The sequence below is a fragment of the Sinohyriopsis cumingii genome, unplaced genomic scaffold, assembly GCF_028554795.1.
Source record: "Sinohyriopsis cumingii isolate HCF-2022 unplaced genomic scaffold, ASM2855479v2 utg001397l, whole genome shotgun sequence".
Taxonomy (NCBI): domain Eukaryota; kingdom Metazoa; phylum Mollusca; class Bivalvia; order Unionida; family Unionidae; genus Sinohyriopsis; species Sinohyriopsis cumingii.
Genome location: NW_028315993.1, coordinates 2,216,970 through 2,227,524, shown reverse-complemented (window position 1 = coordinate 2,227,524; position 10,555 = coordinate 2,216,970).

The window sequence follows — 10,555 nt, the reverse complement described above, 5'->3', positions numbered from 1 at the left end:
CCGGTAGTACACATATGAAAACTACACTGAAAAACAGATAATAATCCCAAAATCTTGGGAATATTTTTCGAAGTAGGGTAAAGGATAGCATGCAAGTGTCACAAACATCATGAAATGATTTTTAATACAATAGATTAACACTGTGTTGTGCAATAATTATCTGAGAGGTATCAAACCATATATGCATTTTCTGATCTAAACGATCATTAGGAACCAGCAATCAATAACAGCTGTTATAATCTCCTTGTCTGCTAAGATATTAACATACACGGCTTCACATAATCCCATTACAATAACCTACACTTTGTTTGGTAGCTTGCACAATATATGGCTTTACATAATCCCATTACAATCACCTACACTTTGTTTGTTAGCTTGCACACTATATATGGCTTTACAAAATCCCATTACAATCACCTACACTTTGTTTGGCAGCTTGCATACTATATATGGCTTTACATAATCCCCATTATAATCACTTACACTTTGTTTGGTAGCTTGCATAATATATATGGCTTTACATAATTGCATTACAATCACCCAAAACTTTGTTTGGTAGCTTGCATACTATATATGGCTTTTGTCACGGAATAGTGTAAATGTTATTCATTAAATACATGTACTCGGGTTTCGTTTTTTTCGCTGTACAACGATACCCGAGGGTGATTATGTATATGGTCTATTGTATTTCGAAATCGTGAGTACGATTCGTCCTATGCCACACGTGCAAGGTGTTTTCGATTCGGCAAAACGAAAAGTCTAAACGTATAAATACTTTACTGTATGTAAGGCGTTTTTACAATACTAATGGTTTTGTCAGCAAGCGGCCTGCTTAAAGGATTCTCACAACTCCAGCTGTAAGGGTAGGTAATTTTTTGGTCTTAAGTGATAACTAGTGTATTACCATATTTACCTTTGCATGTTTGTTATATAGTTTTCTTTATACAGCATAATGCGTGCATTTTTGTATTCTTGTTGCGACGTAGTACAGGATTTATATCGGTAATGTAAAGCTACATTTTTTAAAGAATTGTTTACTATACTCTTATCGAGCAGGGTTAGGTTTACCATTGAACCTGTCATTTTGTAATTGCCATAATAATATAATCTTTATAACTTGCCACGTTTGACGTCCTTACGTTATTATGTCTGTATCAAGTTTAGTACACTGTATCGGGTATATTTTCAGCTGTCTGAGGGTAGGAATATCTGGGGTGCCCGGTGTTGTCTGAGGGTAGGAATATCCGGGGTGTCCGGTGTTTTCTGAAGGTACGAATATCCGGGGTGTTCGGTGTTGTCTGAGTGTAGAAACGTCAGTTTGTCCAGAGCGTTTAAGGTGCTGGAGTGTCTAATGTCTAGTGTCCGGAGTGTCTAATGTCAAGAGTGACTAAAGTGACCCAGCTGTAGAGCCGTCATAGGACCAGGGTGTCCGGAGGGTCTAATATTTGGAGTGTCCGGAGAGTCTAATGTTCCGAGTGATCATAGTATTCCGAGGGTCCAGAGTCTGTAGCAGTTGTGAAATTGATTCGTGGGAGCTGTGGAGCGGGTATGGTGCACGGGTAACGGAGTGTATCTCTATACATGTATTTTATTAGCTGTAGGCTAATTTTGGGTTAGTAAGACCCAGTGTATCATTCAGGACTGGAAAGATAGATGGTATATCCGTTCTTGTGTTTAGCAACATAATTTCGCTACCTGAGTGAATACATTTTTACTATGAGTAAAAAGCTTACATCGTTTACTATTTGAGTGAACTATATTCATCTTTCCATTATTGAATCATTTATGAATCATTTATCCTGTGGGTTTTTTTTTGTGTTACTGAACTAGTTTATTCGTATCTTTTTCCATCTTTGAATCTGTGCGTTTTATGTTAAATAAATCCAATATTTGGATTATAAATTCGCACGCATCTTCATAATCTACTGCTCATATAAATCACCACATTAAACCATATATATGTGTCGTCAAAACGTGTCCTGTTGTGAATCCGAAATATCCCACCCGGTTATCTTGTTACAAATGGTGTCAGAAGTGGGATCATTTCGGATATAACAGAGCACTGAAATTGTTTTATTATATTTGTATGCTTTTGGTGTGTTTCAGACGCGCTTGATACCTAATATACTTTATTCTTTGTATTTATTTAATATTTGTGTTGCATTTCGAGAAAGAAAATACGGTTTGTGGTAATTTCGTGTTTTGTTTAAAAGTGCACTTTAAGGTTGGTCACCACCAAACTTTTGAAATGTCTTCTATGAAAGAACGGGTAGAACTGGGAAAACAGTTTGGTTATGAGGGGAGTCCCTTAGAAATTTCGTTCGTGAAGAACAAGCCCGGGAGAGGGACCAAAGATTAAAGGAGAGGGAATTAGAAAGGGATTAATCTGAAAGGGAACAACACATAGAAAGGGAAAAATTGAAAGGGAACAACACATAGAAAAGGAAAAATTTGAAAGGGAACAACACATAGAAAGAGAAAAAGGGAAACCAAGAAGGAAATGATAGAATTAGAGAAGGGTATGATTGAACTAGAGAAACAGTGTGGACAATGTGTTCATCAAAATATAGACTGCTCCGGTGGCATAGTCATTAGAGTTGCCACCTTGGAGGAAGGTCATGGGTTCGATCCCCGGCCAAATCATACCAAAGATTTACAAAAATTGTTATAACAGCAGTCTCGCTTGACGCTCAGCATTAAGAGGTTAGTGTTAGGACGGGTCAGCCTGGTGTCAGGATAATGTGACTGGGTGGGACATCATGCTACATGTCTGCAACATGATACCCCAGTGCTAGGCGTCACTATAAACTGCCACACTGCAGACATCGTAACAATATGACTGAAAGATTGTTAAAGATATATTTTAAAAAATATCCAAATCATCAAAAATATACACTTGACAGACATTGAACCATAAGCCACCCAGACATAGAACACATGACACAAGCATATACATTGAACTATGCCACAAGCACACACAGACATTGAACCATATCACAGCACACACAGATATTGAACCCTGCCACAAGCACATACACACATATATTGAACCATGCCACAAGTACACGCAGACATTGAACAATGTCATAAGCATAATCAGATATGGAAACCAAGCCACAATCACACACAATGAACCGTGGCACAAGCATACAGTCATGGAACCATATCATATGCACACACAAATTCAATGAACCATGTCATAATCACTCAAAGATATAGATTATGCCATAAGAATACACATAAATTGAACCGTGCCATAAGCACACACACCCATTAAACCATACCATAATCATACACAAACATAGAAACTGTGCCAGTCAAGCAAACACATTGCCATAAAGACACACATATATTGAACCATGCCACAAGCACACATATTGAACCATGCCATAAACACACACAGACAGTGAACCATGCCATAAGCACACACACAGAATCATGTCATAAGCACACATCGAATCATGCCATAAAACACACATAGTGAACCATGCCATAAGCACACACACATTGAATCATGCCATAAGCACACACACATTGAATCATGCCATAAGCACACACACATTGAATCATGCCATAAGCATACACACTGAACCATGCCATAAGCACACACATGGAACCCGTGCCACAGGTGCACACAATGAACCATGTCATAAAGCACGCACACACATGGAATGATCTCACATTCACAAAAATAGACATCAAACTATGTCGTAATGATGCAAAAAACATTGAATTATGTCGTAAGAATATGCATAAATTGAACCATGCCATAAACATACACTGACAGGAAATGAAACACGTCATAAGCACAAACACAGACATTGAAACCATGTCACAAGCATACGCTTACACTGAATCATAAGGACACAAAAACACGGAGACATGCCATAATTACTCAGAGATTGAATCAAGACATAAGCACTCACAGACAGTGAAATATGCTAGAGGCGCACGCTCACATTAAACCAGGCAATAAGCACACAAACATGTAAACCATGCCACAAGCACACACTGACAATGAACCATGACATAACAGTCATTAAATCATGACATAAGCACAGACAGTGAAATATGCTAGAGGCACACAGACATTACACCGTGCAATAAGCACAAAAACGTGGAAACCGTTCCACAAGCACACACTGACAATGAACCATGACATAAATAGACACTGAATCATGATACCATCACACACAGACAGGGAAATATGCTAGAAGCATACTGACATTAGACCATGACATAAGAACACATATACACATATAATGGAACCACATCATCGGTACACAAAGACCTAAACAAATGCCATAAGAACACACATTAACTTCTCCATGATTATGGTAATGAAATGTTCATAAAAAATAAACATGACAGACATGAAAACCATGCCATAAGCACACACATACATGAAAATACTGACGCTTTCAGTACTCTAGTTATCTTCTTCTAGTATTAGTTATTTACTACATCCAGTAAATAATTAAGCCACTGGATAAGAAGATAACTGATATTGTCACTAACGAATCTGTCTCTGCTAAGTGTTTACTATGTAGTTATGTTAACCATGATGCAGTGCTGAGCGATTTATAACCCCTCTCACAGTAAACAATTAATATGGGGAAATCGACTGGGGGAATACATATTTATATAGTAATGCTATAAAGAATATATATATATATATATATTTACACACACACACACAATCTCCGGTCTCATCATTATCTCGAAAAGAATTCCGAGACTGACACCGGAGAACCATCGCAACCAGATAATTTTATACATCTATTATACCTTTCATTTGTTTTCTTTTTTGTATGTAAATTAAAAAAATTAAATAAATAAAAGCTTAAATATAAATTAAAATATATAAAATGACCAGTCTTAACACAATATAGAATGAAAACAATGGGACCATCTACAGTGACTTTGTGAGTATGAACTACTGTGAAATAATAAAATGAACATAGCAAGGAATAACACCTGAACAAAAATAATAATTTTTCCTTCCAAATTCTCTGATTATTTAAAAAAGCATACACCTAAACTATAGGGAATACAGAAACATATTAAAGCCTTTCAAATGTTCTGATGGCTGTAGGGGGGACACTACAAAGGTCAATAGCTTTACGTAACTAAAGGACAAGAATTGCCCGCAAATAAAACAGTATACAGTTCACCATTTGTAAATGAACTTTGATGAACGATGGAGTTGTTGTGGAACGTAATTGCTGGATTATAGATCATTATGATTATAATACTCAGTTTAGAAATGGAAAACAAAGGAAATAAAATATACAATGGAAAAATGTAAAGCAACAGAAATAAAATATACAATGGAAAAATGTAAGGCAATGGAAATAAAATATACAATGGAAAAATGTAAGGCAATATAATTAACATATACAATATAAAAATGTAAGGCAATGGAATTAAAATATACAATGGAAAAATGTAAGGCAATGGAATCAAAAGATACAATGGAAAAATGTAAGGCAATGGAATTAAAATATACAATGGAAAAATGTAAGGCAATGGAATCAAAATATACAATGGAAAAATGTAAGGCAATGGAATTAAAATAAGCAATTAAAATCATTTTCCTTTGTTTTTAAGTTTTTCATTTCAAAAACTCAAAAAAAGTTTTTAAACAGCAGATGCATACATATGCGAGAATTGTGCAATAGTAAATATAATTAACTTTCACACTGAAGCTAATAATTGTATGAAACATCTGCATTTGAGAAAGTATGCAATCGCCACATGCAAATGGAAATGATCCCTCATGAAATGATGTTCATTGCCAAATTTTTGAAAGGACAAAGCTTTAGCGCAATGTTAACAAAATGGCAATTATTTTATTTGCAAATATTTTTTCTTTTAAATTAAGGAAGGTTGACAGATGGATTATGTATTTTATTTGCAACTGATTATTTTAATTAAGGAAGTTTAACAGATGGATTATTTATTTTATTTGCAAATGATGTTTTTTATTAAGGAAGGTTAATAGATGGACTATTAATTAAGGAAGGATAACATATGGATTATTCATTTTTTTTAAGGAATGATAACAGCTGGATTATTCATTATAATTTAGGGAGGATAACATATGGATTTCATCAGCAGCAATATGCATAATATAGAATACAATCCTGAAGGAAAGGTCATAAATGACTTAATTAAATAGAATGATATTTTAAACATTCAGTTTATCTTTAATTTTTGTTTGCTTTCTTTATTTGTTTGTATTGTTATTGTTGATTAGCCAAGGAATTATGTTTCATTATTTTATTACTTCCAAATTATCTTCTTCAACATTTGTTGCATAATTTCAGTCACAAGTATCTGCACTGGTTATACAAATACCCTTTGATACGTGATTAATACCCACTGTGCCTAACAATTATCCAATACGTACTTTATCGTGGACTTATTTAGAGCATTTAATTGGAACGTTTGCTCAAGAAGATAAATATAGTTTCATTCACTTAATTCTGTCTTACAATTGGTCAATATTGACCAGCGGCAATACCTAAAGGAAATGGTTCTAGTTTAATTCACTTCATTCTTTCTTAAAACTGGTCATTATCGACCAGCGGCAATACCTACAAGAAATGCTTCTAGTTCAACCTCTATACATTAAAGAGGTCGGAAAGAAGGGCAGATAATGAGGTTACCAAAAAGGGCTATAACCTAAGCATATAAACACAAACATACATTGAAACCATTCCATAAGTACATACAGACATGCAGTGGAAGTATGTCATATGCATATACAGACATACAATGCAACTATGTCATATGCATATACAGACATGCAATGGAACTGTCATATGCATATACAGATATGCAATGGAACTATATCATATGTATAAATATACATGCAATGGAACTATGTTATATGCATATACACACATGGATCCATTTTAACAATAAGCATATACAGACATGACACTAAGGCATAAGCAAATACAAAGAACCATGCCACAACCACAAACAGACATTGAACATGCCTTAAGCACACACATACAATTAACCATGCCATAACCACAAACATACATTGCACATGCTTTAAGCACACACATACAATTAACCATGCCACAACTACAAAAATACATTCCAGATGCTTTAAGCTGCCAGAAGCACAGGAAGACACTGAACCATGCCATAAACACAGTCATGGAAACCATGCCATAAGCACACACAGACTTGTAAAGCAAGCCATCAGTACACAGAGAAATGAAAACCATGCCATAAACACACTCAGACATTGAGCCATGCCATAAGCACACACACAGAATGTTGCCATAAACACACACAGACATTAAGCCATGTCATCAACAAACACAGGCATTGAGCCATGCCTTTAGCACACACAGGCATTGAGCCATACCATAAGCACACACACTGAACCATGCCATAAGCTGACATATTAAGCCATGCCACAAGCACACACAGATATGGAACCATGCCATAAGCACACTCATACATTAAGCCATGCCATAAGCACAAACAGGCACTGAGCTATGCCATAAGCACACACAGGCACTGAGCCATGTCATAAGCATATACAGGCATTGAGTTATGCCATACGCACACACATATTGAACCATACCACAAGCACACACAGGCATTAAGCCATGCCATAAACACATACATACATGGAAACCATGCCAGAAGAACACGACGATACTGAACCATGGTATGAGGACACACATACATGGGAAGTATGACATCAGCAAACGAGGCATTGAACCATTACATAACACACACAGGCACTGAACCATGCCAGAAGCACAAATAGATACTGAACATGCCATCAGCTCAAAGACAATGAACCACGCCATAAGCATACACAGACATGGAGCATGTGTGTGTGATTTGGATTTGTAGCTATGACGTTTGTAGTGTAGCAGTTTATAGTGATGTCTAGCACTAGAGCCTCATGCTGCATACATGAAGCATTATGTTCCACCGAACCACATTATCCTGACACCAGGCCGTCCAGTCCTAACTTTAACCTCTTAATGCTGAGCGCTAAACAAGGCAGCTGCCAGTCCCATTTTTATAAATCTTTTCTATGACTCAGCCGGGGTTTCAACCCATGATCACCTGCATCCAAGGCAAACACTTGTACCACTTAGCCCACTGGGGTGGTCCCACACAAACATGGAACCATATCATAAAGAACAAACAGACATGGAATGGAACCATGTCATAAACACACACATACATGGAATGGAACCATGTCATAAGCACACACATACATGGAAACCATGCGATAAGTACACACAGACATGAAATGGAACGATATCGTACACACACACATACATGGAAACCATGCCATAGGAGCATACAGACATGGAATGGAACCATGTCATAAGTACACACATACATGGAACCATGCTATAAGCACATAAAGACATTAAATTAAGCAATAAGCACACACAGTCATTAAACTATGTTATAAGTATTATCAACCTTCAGCCTAGAAAATAGTTCCTATAATTAACACTGGAATAAATCAAAATATTTTGACATATCATACCACACTAAGAAAATAACTCTGTTGACTCATCAAATCTGAATTATCCATCAATGCCGTATGAACAGTCTCCAGGTCACATTTCTCAGAGGTGATAATCAATGCTGTCCACGCATTTTATAATTTGTTATAATCATACTGAATACTCTCAACCCCAAAATAAAATCCATATAAAATTATGAAGCTGCAGTAATAGCCTTTTGTTTCACTGCTAATTATATCATGATATTTCCATGAAAAACATTACAATTTACGTAAATACATCATTATTGTTATTAGTGAATTAATGACAACTACAACATGGTTTTTACATTTTAATGAATGGGACCACATCATCATTATTACTGGTTCATGAATGGTGACTATGGGTCATGTGCCTTGTACCCAATGTCTGACTAATCCCTGACATCAGTACAATAATCAAACAGTCCTAAACCTAACTAATTCCTAAAACCAACAAAAGAATTACACAAACCTTGGCCTAACTAATTTATAATTTCAGCTAAATAATCAAAAAGTCATTGGCCTAACTATTTTCAAATAACACCAAAATAATTATAAAGCCTTATGCCTAATTCCTAACATCAGGAAGATAATTATACAACCCTACGCCTAATTAACTACGTCAGCTAAGTAATTATTATTTAACTTGTTTATGATTTTAACTGATATATTAAAATAATTATTACTTTGAGATGAAAATTTTTACTGAGGTTAAAGTCTATTAGTTTTAGAAATCAAGCATGTTCTAGAAGCAAGTTATTTATGAATTTGATGAAAAATTGGACATTATCATGGTTCTGCTGTTGTGTCTTAGCTTTTGTCTTAGCTTTTTATAAGAAGTTGTTTACTTCAGAACTACTCAATCCATATCTTAATATCAGTTGCTAAATTATACTCTTGGAATTATTGTGAATTCATTCATGAACATTTTAGATTTTATCACTGTGATACATCAAGATTGTTAGCAAATCAACACTATTCAAGGCTAATGGCACATAACACATACAAGACTGGAATTTATTAGGAACACCAATGAAATTCATTCTGAATAATCTAAATTTTTAACTTGTGACAGAATTTGTTAGGACTATTTGAGATTTAATTCACAATACTGTAAGTTGCTTTTTAAATTTTCACTTTGTAATATATGGAAATAAATCATTTGTTGAATCTAACAAAATTGATTGATTTGACTGTTTTCTGTTACTTAGTTTAAGACCATAGACTCAAAACAGGAGATATTGCCATCAACGACTTTACCACATATTAACTTCTGTGCAGCTTGTTAAATTTGAGGAGTCACAAGAAGGCTGGCTGCACGCTATCAATATCCAAATTAAATATAATTGGGTGATTTGATAACAATTCTTCTCTTTTATAATGAATTACCTTCTGCGTCAACCTGTGCTGCACTTACTTAAGGATGTACTTTAAACTAAAATTTACCTTTTGAAATGAATACATTATTACAAATCGTTATTTTTAACATGAATATTACGCAAAAATCATGAGAATAGTGGAAACAGAAAGTTTACATTAAATTCCTTTTCAATGCTATATTATTAAAAGAAAATATTACACACTGCTCAGTAAAAGATATAAATAAATAAAAAATACAAGGGAGATGCTTCTTCTTAATTGGAGTTAAGGTTTTGCATGGACTCTGCACACAACATAGACGGTAATGAAACAGGCAGTTTTCTAGTCTTTACGGTAATTGCATTCTTCACAATCAGGACCAAGTCTCTTTGACAATACTACAATCAACGACTTGCAAGATCACCCTACACTACTACATACAAGCTATTTGGAAAGAGCATTAATTCGTCGCCAAAACCCGAGTCAACTGATACCGTAATCATCATCTAATTTGATTCAGAATGAATACGTTGATAATAATTACGGAATCACATGAATCTGATTTCACTTGCGCGTCATACGGGAATGGGGGTGGCTTAACTTTTTTTTTTGTTTTTTTTTGAACGATATACAATTTTCTGATGGGAAGATAAA